The sequence below is a fragment of the Conger conger genome, chromosome 13 (genome assembly GCF_963514075.1).
Source record: "Conger conger chromosome 13, fConCon1.1, whole genome shotgun sequence".
Classification (NCBI taxonomy): Eukaryota; Metazoa; Chordata; class Actinopteri; order Anguilliformes; family Congridae; genus Conger; species Conger conger.
The window spans coordinates 39,492,307-39,513,301 of NC_083772.1; the positions used below are offsets into that span (position 1 = coordinate 39,492,307).

The 20,995-nt window shown below is 41.7% G+C and overlaps 1 protein-coding gene across 4 annotated transcripts in view; it reads right to left on the reverse strand.

Moving 5' to 3' along the window:
- The window catches only part of LOC133107905 (protein CEPU-1-like), a 298,151-nt gene that overhangs the window by 85,768 nt on the left and 191,388 nt on the right, over window positions 1–20,995 (reverse strand). The window lies entirely within an intron of this gene.

Genomic DNA, 20,995 nt, shown 5'->3' on the forward strand with positions numbered 1-20,995 from the left:
GAATTATATTAATCAAGAGGTGCGAAGATGGGGAATTACGAACGAAATCTTTTTACTTTTTTTGTTTTGAAAGGTTCAAAGAACGGATTGAAGAAACAAAAAAGAAAAAGAATAGGCGACGTAGATGCTCCTCGCTGGGGAAGCGCCTAGTTAATTGGAGTAAAAGCAGTGATAGATAAAGAAAAGATGATTTAACGTTACTTCTCTATCAGAGCGAAGTTAAACGGAGAAACGAAGTGGTAGTGTATAAGAGTTGGCTACTGAATGCCTTGCCTCCTTTTGTCAGTCTGTACAAAGTCGGCGCTCACAGTCCGTATAGGCTAGGCTTCCTCTCTCTCCATCTGTACCACAGATTTAACCAGCGTTGTCATGGCAGCAAGAACACGACTATACAGCCCTACCATAAGATTTTAGCTTTGTGTATTCTAAAAAAAAAGAAAAGAAAAAAGGTCTGAAGTCTGTCTTGTTAAAACAAATGAACAAATTATCAATGTCCTCTTTGGGTTGCAATTTAGAGGGCTTATCTCACAGTCGAACTTGGTCGAGAACAATCCGTAATCATCAATGATCGATAAGTGCGGGAAATAAAGGAACATTCAACTTCTGATTTTGACTTTGCGCCACATATTTTACTAAAAGTGGCATCTGAAGTACTCTTAATAGTTGTATTGTTAATGAATGAATTGTCGTTTTATATACAACTTAGTTTCCTTTTTTTCCCCCAGTTATTCTAGATCAATATATGTAAACAATACTTCACAATTCCTAACATAGCATTCCAAGTGTTTACTGTTGATTGGTGTGTGTGTGTGTGTGTGAGAGAGAGAGAGAGAGAGAGAGAGAGAGAGAGAGAGAGACAGAGTGAGAGAGAGAGAAAGAGAGAGAGAGAGTTTGCATGGTTATCTACAGTATATAACCTGGCAATATTTTTGAACGGCTGCTTTCCAAATTCGAGTAAAATGCAGTCATTCATGTTACTAAATAAGATTCCCAAAAAACAGAAGTCACTGCTAAATTCATCACCGTAACCTTTCGCCAGCCTTGTGGCATTTGAGTAGTGCAGACACACTGGGGTGGAATGTGCCCCCTGCAGAACGAACAGAAGGGCCTGTTGAACAGGGACTTCAACAGTAACTAGTCAAAAGGAATAATCCAGTCATTCATTACAGAAAACCTTCCATCTTCTGAGTTTTAAAAGAGCAGGCTTAATTTGAAACGGCGCATGTTCTTTGCGACACGAGAGGCCGTTAATTAATCTAAACAACAATGAACAAGAACGATTCTGAGTTAAGGGAGATGTAATGTGCAGGTCGCATCCGCCCATAGGGGGTTAATTGATTTCAATTAACAATTTAACTGCATTAAAGCACAGAATATAAACTGTTGTTTATTTAGACAAAAAAAAAAGAACACAATTCACTTTACATACATTTTACATACATTATGGGTTCCAGGCACATGTCTTCATAGAATAATACAGTTTCTCTAGGTATCACTCCTTTTTCACACAACCTTTTCATTTCATTGCTATGGTCAGAGTTCAGTGCTCTACAAATGAACACTGGTCGCAACACCTGTTGTTTTTGTTAAATTTGTAACGTTAGCATAACGATTGTTGTTCACACTGTCAGATGACCGGCTGTAGGAGATATTTCCCTTCCATTCATATACTGTAGCGCAACTGGATTAAAGGCAATAACCATGGTAAAGGTTTTGGCAATTTTACCTGTTAAAGAGCAGCTCAGGAGATCAGCCCCTCCTTGGACCTCTCGTCTGTAATGAATTTAAAGAGCAGCTCAGGAGATCAGCCCCTCCTAGGACCTCTCGTCTCTACTGGACTCTACTGAGCAGCCAAGGAGATCAGCAGCAGTCACTATGATGAGTGGACGAGTGAATGAACGGACGCAGGAGAGCTGTGAAAAGCCTTTTCCCAGCCAAGGGGATCGTGCGTTACTTCACCGCGGCACTCTCAGCATTGTTGAGAGACTTCCTCTGAACTTGCCACTGCTATTTAAAAGCAGCCATTCACCTACTGCTCAATGGATTGTTATTTCCCAAGGCAATTGCTCTTCAATAAAACCCATATCGTGGCCCTGAGTGGTTTCACTGAGCATTGGCATTTGAATGGCAGCCAAAGTTGTTGTTGCTGTTGTTATCATTATTAATATTATTATAACTAGTAGTAGTCCAAAGACATGCAGGTTAGGGACTACAGAGGAAAACGAGCTCATTAGCTAAGTTTAGCATTACATTGATGTGGAAACTGAAAAGTTGATTAATTTGAACTATCCCAGGTAAATAGTTGAGAACATTTCTATAACTTAACAGCGTCGTCAGGGACAACAGACTGGCAGTAAACGCCAAAAAGCCACCAAGTGGAGAAAAAACACAAAGGCTTGTGAGGCATATGAAATTTATGCAAGTAAACAGAGATCCAATATAGTTCAATATAGTGATGCAGGATATTCCTGAAGTGGGAGACCGCAGACAAAAAGGTAGAAAAAGCAGTCTGCTATGGGAGCAGGTAATATGATGGAGGAACTGAGTAAACCAGAGAGGCTGATTAAATACTGAGGAGATACAACACGGCAAGACCATGAAGTGAGAAGGGCATATGATTTTAAAGGTACAATAGGTAAGGGTTTTGTCTTAAAACATTGTCACATGTTGACTCACCCGCTACCTGTGTTTATGGTCCTTAAATTCGACAAAATTACCTATTGTACCTTAGGTAGTGAAATTTAGGTGGGGCTTGAGTTGTGTGGTCCCATGTCATGAGTGAATACCGTGGCTGCCAAATTTTTTGCATACTGTAATATCACACACAATGACACACAACAGCACAAATGAAGGTTTCAGTTTCTTAGAATGCCAACAGGGGCAACGTTAGGCAGTAATTCACCATCAGCCATCTTAAAGACAAATGTCGATTGAATCCAGGTCATAGGAAGACTTGTGACCCCTGCTCACTCGATCTGGCCTATACGTTTCTGAAGTGGATAATGGGAGTCTTCACATCGCACATGTGCATGAGAGAAAGCCTGTCTGGAATTAATTGAGTCAATGACACAGGTTGACAAAGAGGCCTTACAGTCCAGTTCATTGATGTAGACTAATTTAACATGTGGGAAAGTACAGAGGGGCCAAGTCGGAGGCAGCAGAGGGGAGAGACCTCACTCAGGCTCTGATCGACGGCAGCAGACTGTGACTGCAGGAGCTCTTGATGAATTGAGGCCATTTTGTTTTGGAAGCCGTCTAGCACATTTATTACACAGAGCAGAGGAGTCCGAGACCATCCGGTTTATTGTTCGGCTTTGGTTGAGAAAAGGCTATTGAGTCATCCTTACCATAATTAATAATGCTAAGATAATTGGACGACTTACTTTCAAAGACCTAATTACTATAACAAAGGAGATATTGTTTGCCGGCTTGCAGGCTAAAAATGTCTTAGAAGCAAGGTGTTCGAGGAGACATCCACACATTTTCACAGACCACTAGTTCAGGGGTGCATATAGGGAGGGCAAAGGGGGGAGCTTGTGATTTAATTGGGTCAAGGTGATTTGGATGAGTAGGCAGCCATTTTCAGCAAAGGGGAAACAAGTTTGGTCGAGAAACCTATATCAGTATTGATCAGCGAGAGAGGGCATCAGTATTCATTAAGCTGGAGATTTGACTGAATGGTTTATGGTTCCTGAGAGTGATGGCTACTACACAGGCTACTAACATTGAAAATCAATTGAATACATACTAGTTGAGCAAGGTCAGCGATATGACTAGCTTTGGGAATGTTAATATAGATGTCTTAGTATGGTAGTTACAGACTTGGCCTATCTACCTTGGGTACTGGACTTATGTTTATGGCCTTACAACCAATCATATATGAATTGTACCTTATCTGGCATGTTTGGTTGTATGTTCTATGACCTTGATATGTACTGTTTTGTACGTCGCTTTGGATACAAGCGTCTGCTAAATAAAATGTAATGCAATGTAATGGGAAGGACTATCAATGTCCTTTGGAACATTTCAACGAATAAGCTCAAAATAAATCTGCAGAGTACACACAATCAGGGAAACCATCATCTAGCTAGATCTAGCTGACCAGCTACCAATTCAGACAAGCTACCAGCACTACCTGGTTTACCAGCTCATATCCGGCTAGACTAGCGTTGCGACCAGCTTGGACATGCTGGTTGACCAGCTCATACCCAACTAGACTAGCTTCATGACCAGCTTGGACATGCTCGTTGACCAGCTCATACCCAACTAAACCAGCTGTTAATCAGCTTGACCAGCTCAATTTTCAAGCTGGTCAAGCTGGCATAAAGCTAGGGTCTAGAAAGCCCAGTGAACAAAGGGGCCTCAGATGGACGATAAACTCGAACAACCAGCAAAGTCTGTGCATCGGTTCATTTGAATGCTAAACATTCACAGGGATAAACATCTTATGTAGGAAAAATATGTCTCAATGTCATGCATAATATCTACACTGCCATGCTGGCCAGCATAGCAGTTTATCAATGTAGTTATGACCGGGGGCGTGACTTGACTAAAGGTGAAATATTGTTTTGCTTGTTTCTAAGTCTTGATAAAGCACCGAAATACAAGTGCTGGTCAATTGCAAGGCCATAATTCAACAGCCCTTTAAGGGAAAGTGAAGAGCAAATTGGAACAGTTCTGTGTGTAGGAGTGCGGATGGTATTTTCTCACACTTTATTTCATTGTATATATTGTCTATTTATTTATTTCATTTTATATTTCTCAAGGCGTGGATAGTGTCCCTTCCCAACTCAATGGACTTATCCCATGTTACAAGGACTGCCTAACAGAGAAAACCCATTTAGGTAACGATGCAAACCTCTGTGAATGCAACTGGAGTACCAAAGGACTGTTGTGCCTTGAGTGTTTATCAGGCTGTGATTTCTGCTATCCGAACACAACAGTTCAAGGCTATTACCGTTTTAGGCCCCTGGACAGGGAAAAGGCTGCGATCAGTAAGAAATATCGGAAAATAACAATCCCCAAGGCTCGGGTATGGCATTAAAGCTTTGGATAGGAGGCATCAGCTGCAGACCAGGAGAGCACATAATATGTTGACAGTGGCAAGCCTGATCTTTAAAGATGGTGAGAACAGACATGGGAAAGCCAAAAGGCAGAGGGCTATAGCTAACCTGAAAGAGCTGAGGGTAGGGCAGAAGAGAATATGGCCATGAATTGTATACTGTAATTCAATGTTAAAACCCCCAAATTTTTCTATTAGTTAGATACATTACAAAATACTGGGTGGGTCATTTTGCAGATGCAAACAGTTCATTATGGATACCAAATTAGACACTGGACATATTCAAAAACAAATATGTGTGATGGTATAACATAATAACAAAAAGCAGCGGTCGTAGTCTACACAACCCAAAAAAAGAAAGTAACTAATCAACTAATCAATCAATCAACCAAATAATGACATTTTATTTACATAGTATATATTCAAAATAATTCATCACAATATGTTTCCAAAATATCCTGGCTTAAGCCTCCACAAAGCAAGACTGGGGTAAAGGAAATCTCATTGGCTGGCCTACAGGACAAAACTTTGGGACAAATCAGACCTAGGTTTAGACCTGGAATTCATTCATCAGAACACTGTGGGAGAGAATGAATCATCCTGATAGTTCACATCTTAGCAGTCAGTAGTATGTGTACTATAATAAGATTTTTATTATCATTGATTATTAATATTGATTTCTTGGTTTTTTTGTGTGTTTTAAGTGGGAAAGGTGCACAGAGCAGTTTGGGCATAGTAAAGCTTTCTGAAAACGCGATTCAATTTTCAATCACTATAGACTTGAATGCTCTGGTTAGCGTGGAAGTACTAGCTTAGTAGCAGCATTGTCAGTTTGATTTGGGTTAGCTTGGAAGTACAAGCTTAGTAGCAACATTGTGAGTTTCATTTTGGTTAGCTTGGAAGTACTAGCTTAGTAGCAACATTTGTGCCAAATGCTAAACTATTTTTGAGTAGGTCATCCTGTAAAAGGATGGTTCAGTATGTGATTATCTGATATCAAAACCTGATGGCATTGACCTAATCTAATGGCATAATGAATGAATGACATCAGGGTGAAACGTACTGGTTTCAGACAGGGAAACAGTTCCTGTCCAATTGGAAGGTCCTGCCTTCACAGTTTGATGAACAAGGCTCCCCACTGTTGTTTCCTTATTTCATAATCAATAAATACATACGCTAAGCTAAGAACACCACTCCCTGGGAATAACTACAGGAGAAAAGCCTGGATACACATACCCATCTCATTATTTATTAAAACAGCTTGGTGCACTGGATTTTAGAAAAACGATCCATAGAATAAATATATTTATAATATATCATATATTTATAATGATTGCTAGCTAGATATGGTCCAAGTTCATTGTACAGACACTGTACACATACTGTAACCTGACAAATGAAATCTGTGTTGAGCTTTGGGGCCTCCGGAACACAGCACCTGCAACATACACTACCACACGCAACCACATTTGCTGCTAGCCAAGAAAATGAATGCATTTTCTTGTTCTTTCATCGGCAAAAATAGACTCAGACGTTGAATCATCTTCGGTGACATTCCGTGTTGCTATTGTGGTCGGTGTGGGAGAGGAGGGTTCGGTCTTCCCACGCAGAGGAAGCGACAGCGTCCGCTTTGAGAAGGGTCACCACTACTGTAGCTCCTGTATCATTAGCACCAAAGGCAGGTAAAATTACTGCGGGAGCGATGTTTTCCCTTGTGAGAGGTTTACGGATCGCCCCGCCCGTTCTGCCCGTAGACTGCATTGTGCGCGGGGCTACAAACGAGTTCTTTGGTTTAGGAAATTCCTTGAAACCCCCAATGATTCCGTTGCCCCTCTCCCTCTCGCACTCCCATTCTCCGAGGGCAAGCTGGAGAGACTCTGGCATTTGTCACTGTCTCTACTGAAGGAGCTGCTCTTTCATCTCTTTGTTTTTCAGCGCCATCTCTGCGGGCCAAAGCTGCACAGGAATACGGGAATGCCTATGCTATTCCTGTACGTGTGTGTGAGAGAGAGAGAGAGGGAGAGAGAGAGAGACATAGAGAGAGATAGAGAGGGAGAGAGGGAGAGAGAGAGAGAGAGAGGGAGAGAGATAGAGAAGGAGAGAGGGAGAGAGAGGGAGAGAGACAGAGAGAGAGAGGGAGAGAGAGATAGAGAGGGAGAGATAGAGAGGGAGAGAGACATAGAGAGAGAGGGGGGAGAGAGATAGAGAGGGAGAGAGAGAGGGAGAGGGAGAGAGAGGGAGAGACATAGAGAGGGAGAGGGAGAGAGAGGGAGAGAGAGGGAGAGACATAGAGAGGGAGAGGGAGAGAGGGAAGAGAGGGAGTGACATAGAGAGGTAGGGAAGAGGAAGGGTGAGGGAGAGAGAGATACATAGAGATACAGAGGGAGAGAGGGAGAAGGAGGGAGAGAAAGAGAGGGAGAGAGAGAAGACAGAGAGAGGGATTGTGCACATGTGCTATTTGCATATGGGTGCATGTTAACGTAGGTTTGTCTAAATCTAAATACAGTAGGAAATGCAGCTTTGTCTCAATCAAACTCAATGAAACCCTAAAAATAAAGGGGCCATGAGCCATAATGTTTCTGGGTTATAATAATAATAATAATAATATTAATATAATTTTTTTGTCCAGCCATTCTTTAGTCTGTTCATTGGTACAGTCTGTAAATTTTAGCTGCGTATGGGTGTGTGGCGTTGATTCCACCATTAAAGAGGCCATTTAATTGACATATCCGTCTGTGCCCAGAAGCAGCTACAAGAGACAGCTGGTGATGGAAACACTGTGGGTAAGAAAGAGCAAACGCATTGACGGACAGGAGAGAGAAAGTTTCCAGCTAAAACATGCAGAAACTCAGTCAGGAGTAAAACGGCGGGAGCTTCTCAACACATTCAGACAGTGCTACTCTGGCATACCAAACCACTGCCTTTCACATCATGTCCTTCTTATATGTCTCCATAAATACGGCAGAAATAGCTGAAAGTGTATATCAGTAATTGTGAACTTGTATAATTACTGCAAACTCTAGATGGCCAGACAGAGATTGTCTTTATTACTAAATTGGGATTCTGAGGGACAATTGGCTGACCCTGGAATATGTCAGAACGGCGGATTAAGAGATGACATACCATCATTAATGCTTAACCGCCGGAGTGGAATTCCCCAGTGCTCATCAATTCTGCTTGTCTATCTAAATGTCATTACCTGCACAGGAATATCTTTTAATTGAAAACTCCGTATGACAGCCTTTTTTAATGAACACGTTGTGAGCCTTGAATGTATGCTGTTGCTTATATCAAGCTGTCTCACTGCAAAGAAAAATCAGATCAAGTGCTCAATGATTGTAACAGAAAAGAACTGAGGTGAGACTTCACAAATATTTCCTACCTTAATTAGGACATCGTTGCAATGTAATTCATGGAATGATTTAGTTTTGTGGTATTTATTACGGTAGCTAAAAGATCCATTGTTATTTTGCTCAAGACAGTGTTTCCACGATGATTATATATTAGTATTATTATTATTATTATTATTAGTAATATTATTATCTGTAAGTAGTAGCAGTAGTAGTAGTAGTTGTAATAATAATAATAATACATTGTCATCATCATCATCTTTTGTTTTCTTTAGTTTCTTCTGAAACTAAACTGCAAGATAAAGAAAATAAAATGAAGTAAGGACAGAAAATGCTTAGCACTACCGAGAGATGATAAAAGACAGGTCATCACAAGATTTTTTAGGGTCAACCCAGGCAGCGCTTTATAAAGGGTGGCCTATTTTTTAACCTGTCTCATGTAATAGAAACTGGGCCGCACACAGAAGGACCGAGAGAAACCCTCGGTGGGTCTAGTCGGCTGGTAGACTGCTTATTCCCAGACTGAGAAGAATTTTGCTCTCTTCTGCATTCACTTACACAATCCCATTACTAAAAATGTAACCGGTACTGTACACCCGGGATCATAAAATCTGGCCCTCGAATCCAAATCCAGCCCTAGTTTTCTTTACTACCGTACTTACTGTAACTGAACAAACAGTGCTCCTGATTGGCTGGGCTCCCAGGTAAAGGCAGGATGTAAAACCAGTAGTCCTTGCCCTCAAGGACCGTGATTTGATGATCCCTGTTGTACACTCTGACCAAAGCATCAAAACATCCACCAGAACATTCATTCTGCTTTTAAAGTACGTGTTCGATGTATAGAATCAACGCTGTTACAAGCGTATACTGTACAGTGCATATACAGTATTATTTGAAAAAACATACCGTAACTTTCTCGTGGCATATGCTGACTGCCTAAACAGTCTTTATTTTAAGTTTTAGTTCCAACAATGTTGCCAGAAATTGATCTGGAAGGACCTCCGACGCAGATCATGATCTTTTTCATTTAACATTGGGGATGTTTATCGATCATCTACCCTGTTTTACACTTCCTCAAGGACACCTGGCTTATCGGATACGGCTTATCAGGCTCCGTTTCCAGAAAGAAATAAACGCGGGGGAGGGGGCTACCAGGATGCATACATGCCGGTAAAAGCTACAAAAGGTCAAAAATACAGAAACTGAATGTATATCACATTCGTTTTTATACTGCTCTGAATGAGTAATAGTAAATAAAGTCTTCGAATTGCCACCAACTGGAGGAGGAGGCATTTATATCGGGAAATAACTTCTCATCACACCCTGCACACATTCTTACCTAGTCTGGGTGCCATTTTGATTTATTGTATGCTGCCAAGGATATTACCAAGTGGTCTTGACCACTGGCCATCTCAAAAAGGCCTCCTCTCCACCAATATGAATTGGCAATAATGAATGTAGCTGTTAACATGATTTAATAATGTACAAATACATTCACAGAGCTGTACAGATGAACTAACTACATTTGTTCATGCCAATTAATGGAACCTTATTGTAAGGTTTTACCGTAAAGTCAAACCTGAATGTGTTTCCCTCAAGAAACTTGCATAAAGTTCCTTTTTTTATTTAAATGTATATATTTATTCAATCATTCATACATTTATTTGTCAGGCAGCAACTTGGATCAGATGAAGACTCAATGTTGAAGGTCTCTTTGAGGTAATGGTGACTTCATAAGTACTGCACATAACCATAACAGTTAGTTAATAACATTTACTCTTATATAAATTACAGCCACTATTTTTTATGCACTATCACACTCAAGCACTACCCTCACAAATTTCTGCTCATTTCGCAAATGAATTGCTGCATAATTACCAATTCTGACAGGTGGACAGCCATACATTACATGCATTATACACTGTATTTCTGCATAGCCATGGTCATCTCGGTATTTCTGTACAGTATTTTGACACAGCAAGGCAGGTGCTTTGTCTCATTACGGTTCAAAATCACAATGTGGAAACTTTGAAATTGTCAAGCTTTGAGTCCATATTGGTGCACTCCCAAAATAAAAGGAAACATAACCATTGCAACAGTCGATTCACAAAACCAAAGTTGAAAGCCTTCTTTACCCAGCAAATATCTTGCAATACATTACATCTAGCTAAGCGTTTTTGTGGTGAAGGATGCAGTATTGCTCACAATACTCCTACATAAATCATACCAATAGTTAATGCACACTCAAGTTTTGATCATTAATTGCCATTTTTCTTATGTATTTGAAAGCTGACAGTGATAGACAACTCTGAACACTAGTGCCACCTATCATTACCAAAGGAACAGTATTTATTTGTACATAATGCCTATAGTTGGCACTTGACTAAAAATACCCTTTTATTTAACATTTCCATTGAATTTCAGCTGTAGCCGTGGTATAAGAGATATGGTATATAAAACTTCATTCCTGTGCATACATTGCACGAGAACGTATGACACTTCAAGGAAGTTAATGGCCCAAGGCCCTATTCCATTAGACAACTGTGACCGTGACTGACGGTTCAGATTTAGCCTCACCTGAGTGGGAAAGGGCGGGCCAAACCAATGGGCTACCTCGGTCACCGTTCCTCTTAGGGTGCCACTGCTTAATCTACCCCATAACTACTTGCCAGGTGGCAACAGAATACCAGCTATCATGGTTGACTTCTAATCAGTGCTATGCTCATATCTCCTGTAGGGCTATGTCCTTTGTAATGTGAAAATAGTCACAGCCTGCTAGTCAAATGCACTTGCGTCTATATTATATTATATTATATTATAATATTATATTGCGTCTATACTTCATTCCCAGCGCTTTCTGCACCGGGAGAAGTGCCACTGCTTCGCGACGGAGCACAGCTGGCGAACAAAACTGGATGGAGCATAAAGCAAGAGAAAAACGGGCTAAAAGGCAACACAATGAAGAGACAATAGGAGGCACACACACTGTGTGTGACTGCGCGGCTACATTAAATGACTAAAAATGGATTTGCGGAAACTGAATGCACACTGCTGCACGTACAGTGTCAAGTTAGCATAATGTATCGCTCCAGGCTTGAGGTAGGAACACTTTCAATATTGTATTGTACAGAGAAAAGAAATAACAAAAAACAAATCCCAGGAGCAGAGAGCAAATGAGTGTGTGATGTTGCGTGATTGGCTTTTTCACAACGGTGTGAAATGTGCACAGTAGAATTAAAAGTGTGTGTGTGTGCGTGTGTGTGTGTGTGTGTGTGTAGGGGTCGGGGGGTTTGGGCTGCTGCTGTAGACAGCATTTCAGTCTTAGGGTCTGCTTAACTCTTAACAAGTGCAGTCCATATCACATGTCTAGAAAGCAGATGCACATTATGCAAATGACAAACCTAATAATGAGAGATACGCATGTAACCACAGTTCTGTGAATTCTGGATGACTTTCTTGGTTGAGACCTTGTAACAACGAAGTTGTAACACCTGTGATGTAGATGCCCCCATCAATATTCACATCAGCTCCAGCCTTGGTAAGGAGGCTACAACTGGATCTGCTTTCAATGCCCACATCAGCTCCAACCTTGGTTCGATTACCAGACCACAACTGGATCTGCTACGAGCAATGAGACAAACAATGGACCTACTTACTGTTCTCCGCAATTGCGAGAAGATAGGAAGGAACAGGTGTTTACTGGGTTTGAATGCTGGGGAAACCAAATACTTTTCTGTAAAGCATAGAACCCAGAATCTGTATAACACACTCATGCACTTTAAGCGGAGATCAAATTTATTGAGACCCGCATTACAAATACCTCGGTATTTGGAAAGATGGAATGTTGTTTTTCAAAATTTTGAATCTACCAAAAAAACTAAATTGGATTGCCTAACATTTCTAACATTTTAAAAGAGCAGAAATACTGTATAAGCTATGACTAGGGGGATATGTTATATATGAATGCCACAGTCGTAAAACCCCTGGATGCAGTTAATTGCAGTGCATTGCATTTTATTACAGATGATGGGTATTGTACTCATCACTGCCTTCTGCACCATGAGGTATCCTGGCCATCGCTTGACCTCAGAAGAAAGCAGCATTGCATTTTATTTATATATACAAAGCCATCCTTGTAAACCCACCTTTTTATCTTACCGCACTTTTATCTTTGAGAAGCTCAAACTACTACACAAGATGCCATGATTGGACTATGCTATAAAAGCCACGTTTCACAACTGAATTAGGAAGAACTGCTTTTGAAGTATTTGCACAACACACACAGAATAAATAGTCACTGAAACTAGACGCTCTGGTGTCCTTTAGGAAGTTCAAGGCCTTCGTGGTGTATCTGATAATTGAAGAAAGTGTTTGCACTTGCTTGGTACAATTTAACTGTGCTGACTATATCTGTGTTTGTTCATGTGCATAATAAGCCTTTCTACATTTTAAATGTACGTTAATGTAGGATCATTTTCTCATATGTGTGCTTTGTTCAGGCACTTGTACTGTGTGTATAACAGCTAGTCTGAAATCATATGTTCTACAAGACATCCCTGGTCTCAGTTGGACACTCTGCTTCAATAAAGGTTAAATACAAAATTTTAAAATATGCCAGATGGAGAGATTCAGTGCTTTAAGCATCGTCTCTGACAGTCAGGAGGAATTAAACAGAACAGTATTTCCAACCAGGAAACCTTTAGGACAGTTTTAATATGGATTACTTTCAGATATGGAACTTTAACTAAGCATTTCCAGTGTTTGACAGAACATTGTCACTGACAGTCGTGAGTTATTTTGTCTGAAATGCGTTCGTACAATATAAGTGTGAGAGATATAACACTGGCCAAGATTCTGCCTGTTACAAAACCCTCACAAGACGTTTTTGGGATGAAGGTGATAGCTACATGGCTTCAGGAGAAACCCACACAGCCTAGGAAATACCCAGGGCTTCAGTCATAAAACTTTGTGGAGGTACTACACTAAAATGTTAACTACAACACAAAATAAAAATGCTGCATAAAATATCCTGATTTATAAAACCGTCCGTACGGTCACCTGGATACAATTTTCTTTCGATCAGCTTGAAACTTTGAAACTTTGCATACATGCACGAACCTAGTATGCCACCCCATTAGCCCCCGCCGTAAATGACCAATGGAATGCCCGATGTGGATATAATATGGGTATAAATCAGCTTGTCACTGAAATTCATTGCGAGGGGAAATGGAGAAGTCAGACCGCAAAAAACAAAGAGCAGGAACTTCATGGAGTGTTAAATCGAGAGGCAGGTAGATGCCAGGTGGGCAACTCTGTTCGGCGGAAATACTTCTGGCGTAGCCAAAACAAAAAACCTTGTGGAGTGGCAGCATGTCACAGCTGCGCAACCGTTTCAGAAATGAAAAAGATAAATCGGTTGGATATTAAAGTAGACCAACTTTCACAAAGTTACACAACCATTTCCATTAATTAAATACATAATAATTATTGATATTAACTGTGCACATCAAGACATTATTTAAAATACTTTATGGTCTGTTTACAGAGAAATATATTTCGCATCTTAAAACATCACAGTTTCACATAGTCGCACAACATGAAAGACCGATACATCCACCCAAAACATACAGATGTCGTACATTTAAAATGTAGAAAAAACACAGATATAGTCATAACATACCGATACATATCACCCCGATTAAAACCCTCAGCATCAAATTGAAATCGCTTTTTTTGGACCTCGAATTGAGCATTCAAATGAATTCTGGGATAAAAGAGCACTTTGATCGTATGCTTCTGCACTGTGGAGACTGTATACCGTCTCCCTGATGGCAGAAGCTGAAATTCTGAATGAACACATGGGAGCTTTCGGTTACGGTGCTTCAGACAGCCCGGATGCTTAAACGTGCACTGTCAGGCTAACACCAAAGAGGCAGAATCTACTTTGGCCCGGCTGTTCCCATGATTATTAGCAGGCTGTGCGCTTTGATATGAAGCGACAGGAACAGAGTGAAATGCCTCTGTGGGACTCCATATTTCACTACCCCACCATCAGAGTCGCCGAATTCCCGCAGTCCCCGAAACGGAGGCACGCCTGGGTCATAGTTTCAGTTAAAGGCGTGCATATTTTCACGTCAAGCTGTTTTTATAAATCTTTTATAAAGCGGCGTAAGCGTCCATTTTATTTGTATGGGCCGTTTATGAATGAGGCCACAGGAGATCAGATGAGAAATATCAACTCTAACTACCTTTCATGCACTACAGAAATCTGAAGGCTGTCTAGGTAGCCAGACTGGGGATTGTTGACTCCAAATGTAATAAAAACAACAAGGACAATAATAATAGGTAAAACATGGGGTTTGTTTGAGAGAAAAGAAGGAGACTGAGGAAAACGTTTTAAAGGGATATGATGATGTGCAATGTTGGGCCAGTTAGGCAACAGAAAAAGACGAGGAGGAGGAGACAACAGCTTTTGGGGGCCATTTTGAAGGCAAGACTGTGGACAGAGGTTTGTGGCAATTGTGTTCATTTTTCTGTGTTGCCCATAATGTAAAGATACCCAGTGGGTTACGTAGATACTTGGTTTGAGATACCATCTGTTCGTATGAATGGCCCTTTCAGAACATCTGCCGATTTCCTCCACCATGAGCATTTTGTCAGCATCATTTTAGCCGAAAGAGCGGGGAAGGAAGAGAGGTGGGGAGCAGGATCCCAAGGCTGCCACAGGAAGAGAGGAGGGAGGGGATGAAAGGAGATCAGACCTGTTACATTACATAACACTACATTACATTATTGGCATTGGGCAGACGCTCTTATCCAGAGCGACGTACAGTTGATTAGACTAAGCAGGAGACAATCCTCCCCTGGAGCAATGCAGGGTTAAGGGCCTTGACGGCTGTGCCGGATCTTATTGTGGCTACACCGGGAATCGAACCACCGACCTTACGGGTCCCAGTCATCTACCTTAACCACTCCGCTACTATGTGCTCAGAGCTGGTGCGCACCCAAGTGCACACTACCTGGCCACAGCCTGACTCAGACTAGGCAAACTAAATTTGTTACCCTAACAACCAAAAAGGTTTTCTGCGGACACAGAGCCACACGTCAACGGGCAATCGACGTGAGTGAAAACACGAAGAGGGGAATCCGAAACACAGATCAATACGGAACACAAACCCCCAACACACACACACACACACACACACACGCCGCACAATCAGGAGCGGCAAGCCCGTCAGCACACACAGCCATTCCGCTCATGTCCTAAAGTACACGGCGGGGCGAAGGAGCACGCTCACCGCCGTGAAGCAGCAGACTCTGCGACAGACGGTTCGCAGGCAGGAGGAAAGGCAAGCAGGAGAAGAGCTACGAAACTGAGTAAACTCACAGCGGGGGGGGGCCCGGCGGTGATCTGATCGGCGAACGCCAGCCGGCCTCGCGAACCCCGCGAAAGTACGCAGGTGAGTACCCGAACACGTCCGCGCGTACGCCGTTCAGCGGGGAAGAGAGCAAAGTGGGGGAAGACAACACCGGAAATATGGTCTCGCCGTGAATCTCTGCGTGCGGTCCCGAGAAATGATCTTCCCGCTCGTCAAGGCAATATTGTTTGTCCCTGTTAATTGTGTTTTTTTCCTCACAGATACGTATTGTCTGACTAAATTCAAGTGGAGTTGATAGTCCAAGGAGCCATGCGGTGATCCATCTGTTGTTTTTCAGCGTCATTTGAGGAAGTACGCTGTTCAATTTATTGTTATATGTTTTCCTTTCTACACTGAGCTGGTATATATTTTCGGACAAAATTCTGGTTAATTCGATTGATCGATATGAGGACAGAGCTAAACCCTGGATTTAAACCTGCAACTACTGTACCAGATTAGAAGGAGACAAAGCTACGAAATATTGATACACAAAACATTTTTTTATATTTCCCTTGTTAAAATTGTATTTACAATATAAATCTCAATATGAGTATGGATCTAACAGCAGTAAAGATTATAACACTGCTTAATGTGTTTAAAGAGCATGTATGGGATTTCTTGGGTACCATCTTGGGTAACATACTTAAAAAGACCTGAGCCAAAAGGACTGCAGTTCTTCTACTGGAAAGATGATGCACATGAATTGTTGTCTGTTTTAATACAGCCCTTAAGGATACATGCTCAGCTTCAGGTTTCATTCGAGGCACTTTGCATTTATTTACATTTTAACTGCCCGTGAGTGACTGTTGAGCAGGGAGGTGAAGCTCATGCTATGTGCTATGGAAAGTTACAGTATACTTACTTACCAACTTTGGAGTTTGATATTAAGTTCAGTATGGGCTCAGTTCTCTCTGTCTATCCCCGCATATGCACCCACCCTCCCTATCTCTCTCTCTCTCTCTCTCTCACTCTCTCTTTCTCTCTATCCCCTGTCTCTCTCTCTCTACTTCCTCTATCTCTCTCTCCTCTTTTTCCCTCTCCCTTTCTCTCTCTATCCTCCCCCTCTCCATTTCTCTATCTATCCCCCTCTCTGTCTTTATCCTCTCTCTATCTCTCTCCCCATCCCTCTCTCCCCCTCTCCCTTTCTCTCTCTATCCTCCCTCTGTCCATTTCTCTGTCTATCCCCCTCTCTGTCTTTATCCTCTCTCGCTCTCTCTCTCTCCCCCTCTCCCTTTCTCTCTCCCTCTACCCCCTCTCTATCTGTCTTTATCCTTACTCTCTCTCCATCTGTTTATCTGTCTCTCCCTCTCTCTATCTCTCTCCCCCACCCTCTCCGATTCCACTTTCCCCCTCTCCCTTTCTCTCTCTCTACCCCCCTCTCTATCTCTGTCTTTATCCTCTCTCTTTCTCCATCTGTCTCTCTCTCTCCCCATCCCTCTCTCCCCCTCTCCCTTTCTCTCTCCCTCTACCCCCTCTCTATCTCTGCCTTTATCCACTCTCTCCATCTCTCTCTCTATTTGACTGCGTTCCCTCACCCAACCTTCTTCCATTAAGCCCCTCTGCTTTAAGCTTGTTGGACTTGTTGGACTTGTTGCATATGTTTAGCATCACACCAGGCTTTCTCTCGGCCTGGTTGTGGTTTCATTGAGTCCCGCACCCGTGTCTGCTTGTGAATTCCAGGCGGGTACTCTATTATATGTGGCATTCCTCCTTCCTTTCTCATTCCGCACTGCTTCAGCTGGATGACTTTCAGTGTGCTGTAGTGGCCAGGAGAGGCCTTTCAACAAGCAGGGCTTCAGGCCTGAATTCTCAAGTGGGGACCAGCTGTTGTACCCTTGGACAAGGTACCATTCCTGAATTATTTTATTTTATTTTGCACCAAAACTGAAAGCAGGTGAAGTCAGGACGGGCACCCGCTAAGCAAACGGCAATGATTAACGATTCCACAGCTGTCCCACATGACATTCTTCTTTAGATGTGTCCTGTTATTGACTGCTAAGAGTTTCATTCCAAAACCAGAGCGCAATGCCAAATAAGAGAATTGGGAACACTCCCTCTGGCTGTTTGCATGTAATCGCTGTATAACAATTGGCTTTCATAGTATTAACCCCTTTTCTCTGGCTACCAGTACAGCTCCAGGACCGATACACTGTGTTCTAGTGCAGATGCTTCACTTTAGGAGATTACTTGCCTCTCTGATGTTAGGTAGCACCCTTAAGACCGTAAGCCTATCTTCAATATTTTCATAAGCAGTTGATTCAGGAATGTACTATGCAGCATTTAAGTCGCATTCATTTTATTACTGAGATGCCACCGACTTAATCCATTTGGGACAATTTAGAGATTTTGATAGTGACAATTATGTATTACTTCAATAATTCATTTCATCAAAACATGATACCAATCAAATATTACCATTTATTTCCCAGCGTGTTAAACATATTAAAAATATATTAATTTACTGTTGGCAAACATACTCTATTTTATGTCAAGATAGATGAAAATCCTCACCACCGCAAAAAATAAAAAATACAGTGAAACCATAAAAGAGCATATTGGTTTATGATATGGATGAAGCCAGAAGATAAATAATTGAAAACCTGTCTGACAGACTGCACATGTAGCATGAAATCAAATTTCCTCATTAATCCTACAAGGGGTTACACAAGGTCCTGTTTTAGGACCTCAGCGTTTTACCATTTATATTAATCATATCTAAACAATTCTAAATTCATCTGCTGATCATACTGTTGTGTATCTATACGCCCCGTCTGTTAAAAGTGACCTAGAGCCTACTTTCTATTCTACACAAAGCATATGTTTGCATATCTGCGTCTTAAAAGGACCTCATTATAAGTATCTGCCATCTGGACTGATGGTATGATGTCTTTTAAGATGCACTTAAATTGACTAATTAAAAGTTTGCCTTCTCATATAGGAGCATCCATATGAGAAGGCAATATGCTTCAACATTGGCAACAGGAAGAGTATTGTCCACCAGAAGGGTTGATTGAGGACACATTCTCATTGATCATGACCTGTACTTTGGACTGTGGGAGGAAACTGTGGGAAACCCACGCAAAGACGGGGAGAATACGCGCACCATTTTGCCGGCCTAATTCTGGCATCGGTGAGCGAAAGGAAGGAAACTAAAAAGGATCCCTCGACATCTTCGGTTGGACAGGCAAGAACATAGCACCTAGCAGCTTTCGATTTTTAATTACCTCAGTCTGTATAGGTTCAGGGCCATTGCTGACACAAATATTGCTATCTGGGAGTGTTACGGAGGAAGACTGCAGTTTGAATATTCCACCTTGAAGTGTGAAAGGCTGACCTCGGACAGATCTGTGCTGGAGTACTGTGCTCACACACTAGCCAGCCACATGGGGCCCAGGAAAGGTATGTAGCACGTACTCAAATCTCCTTCCAAAAAATTGGGTTTTCTGCTGCTGCTAAAAAGAACAGGAGTACCGTACACTATCATAATATAAACAATATGTCTCACGTAGTCTTTTTGACATTCAGGCCCTGTTTTACACCTGTCATGAACATGGATCCTGGACAATCGGATTCCATGCAGATCAGGCTAAACGCACCCATGATGCACTGCAGTTCTGATCTCCCTAACCACATCAGGAGGTGGTCAGATATGGTCGCATTGATAAACAAGCGGGAATTAAATTTTGTTTCCGATCCACACGCTTCTATTACAAGGGTAGAAATTACACTCACGTGTGGAGGATGAAGTTCACCAGCATAGCTTTTGTAATTGTAGTTTAATAAGCTCCCACTTATTATATAAAAAAATTGGTAACACTTTACAATGAGGTTACATGAATTGCCATTAACTAAAGTAATTGTTAACTAATTAATTAGTGGATCTGTACAGCATTCTGTAAGCATTTGTACATCATGAATCCATGTTAACAACTACTTAGTTAATGCCAATTCATATTGGAATTAAAAAAACTGTCAATGTATTTGTTATGGTTAACTCATTATACGTATATCCCCTGGTTTGCTAATGTATAAATATTAATGAACAAACTCATTAATTAGCAGTTATTAGTAGTAGAGGTGAGCATATTGAAGCCTTTAGCTAACTGACCGAGGGTAGTCAGCCTTCCTCACTGTTGTCTTTCACGGCATGCCCGTTAGCTAAGACAGCTTCTCCCTCAGTTTCGAGAAACAGACATAAGTGCAGACATAAATGTCATTTCTTGGGTGCTTACCGTCTTTAGAAAGCTAGCTGTGAAAACGACGGGAAGTGCCGTGTCTGCAAATCAGCTTTAATAAAGGTAAAGATTATTCTTCATTATGCTACACACCAACAGTTAACAACTAAAATACAAATGTTTGCATGCGTGTGTCTGTCTGTGTGTGTGCGGGTGCATGCTAAATAAAGATGAAATGTACAACAACTCCAGGGTAATACAATAAATGCACTGTACCTTTCACAAATAAAATAAAAAGATGAGCATCAGCTTTGGAAGGGAACCCTCCCGTTGGGGAAAGCAGGGCTGAGGACAGTTTTGGGAGCGGTGATAAAACCACTTCTCTAATGAGGCGGGTTCGCCTCCGGTCAATAACACACCTGAGAGCCGCTGACCTTTCAACCCTCTATAGCCAACACGGCGCTAATGGCAAGCTAATGCCAACTTCTACCCTACTGTAGCTCTCCTTTCCTACAACCGGTATCCTAATGGAGGCTGTCTGCCGTGGTCTTGGGGTGAATTCGTGCAGTCATACCCGGGGAAGCCCAGTTAACGTAATTATGTCCTGCCATTGGAGACTCCTGCTCACAGTCAGCTAATAACTCAAACCTGCTGTTCTCAGGCTAGGCCCCCATGATGAACATCTTTGCAAATGAGCCAGTTGGGAGCCGATCTAAGCGTCCGTGTATTGAATACAGTTTCATATGTTTCATATCTGGCATATTAGTGCTGGTGGTCTGGGTTGAACTGGCCCATGCCCTTAACTGTTACATTTCAAGGATGATTTTTTTATTTTTATTTTTTTACTTTTTTGTTGTTGACACGCTGTTTGTCAAGCGTGGCAGCCACCGGAAGGAACTCACCAAAGCGCTTTTTGAAGAGTATCACACATTTATGTGTAAATCAAAGTTTATGAGAAATGAGGCTCCGATACAGACCTGCGTTATTGAA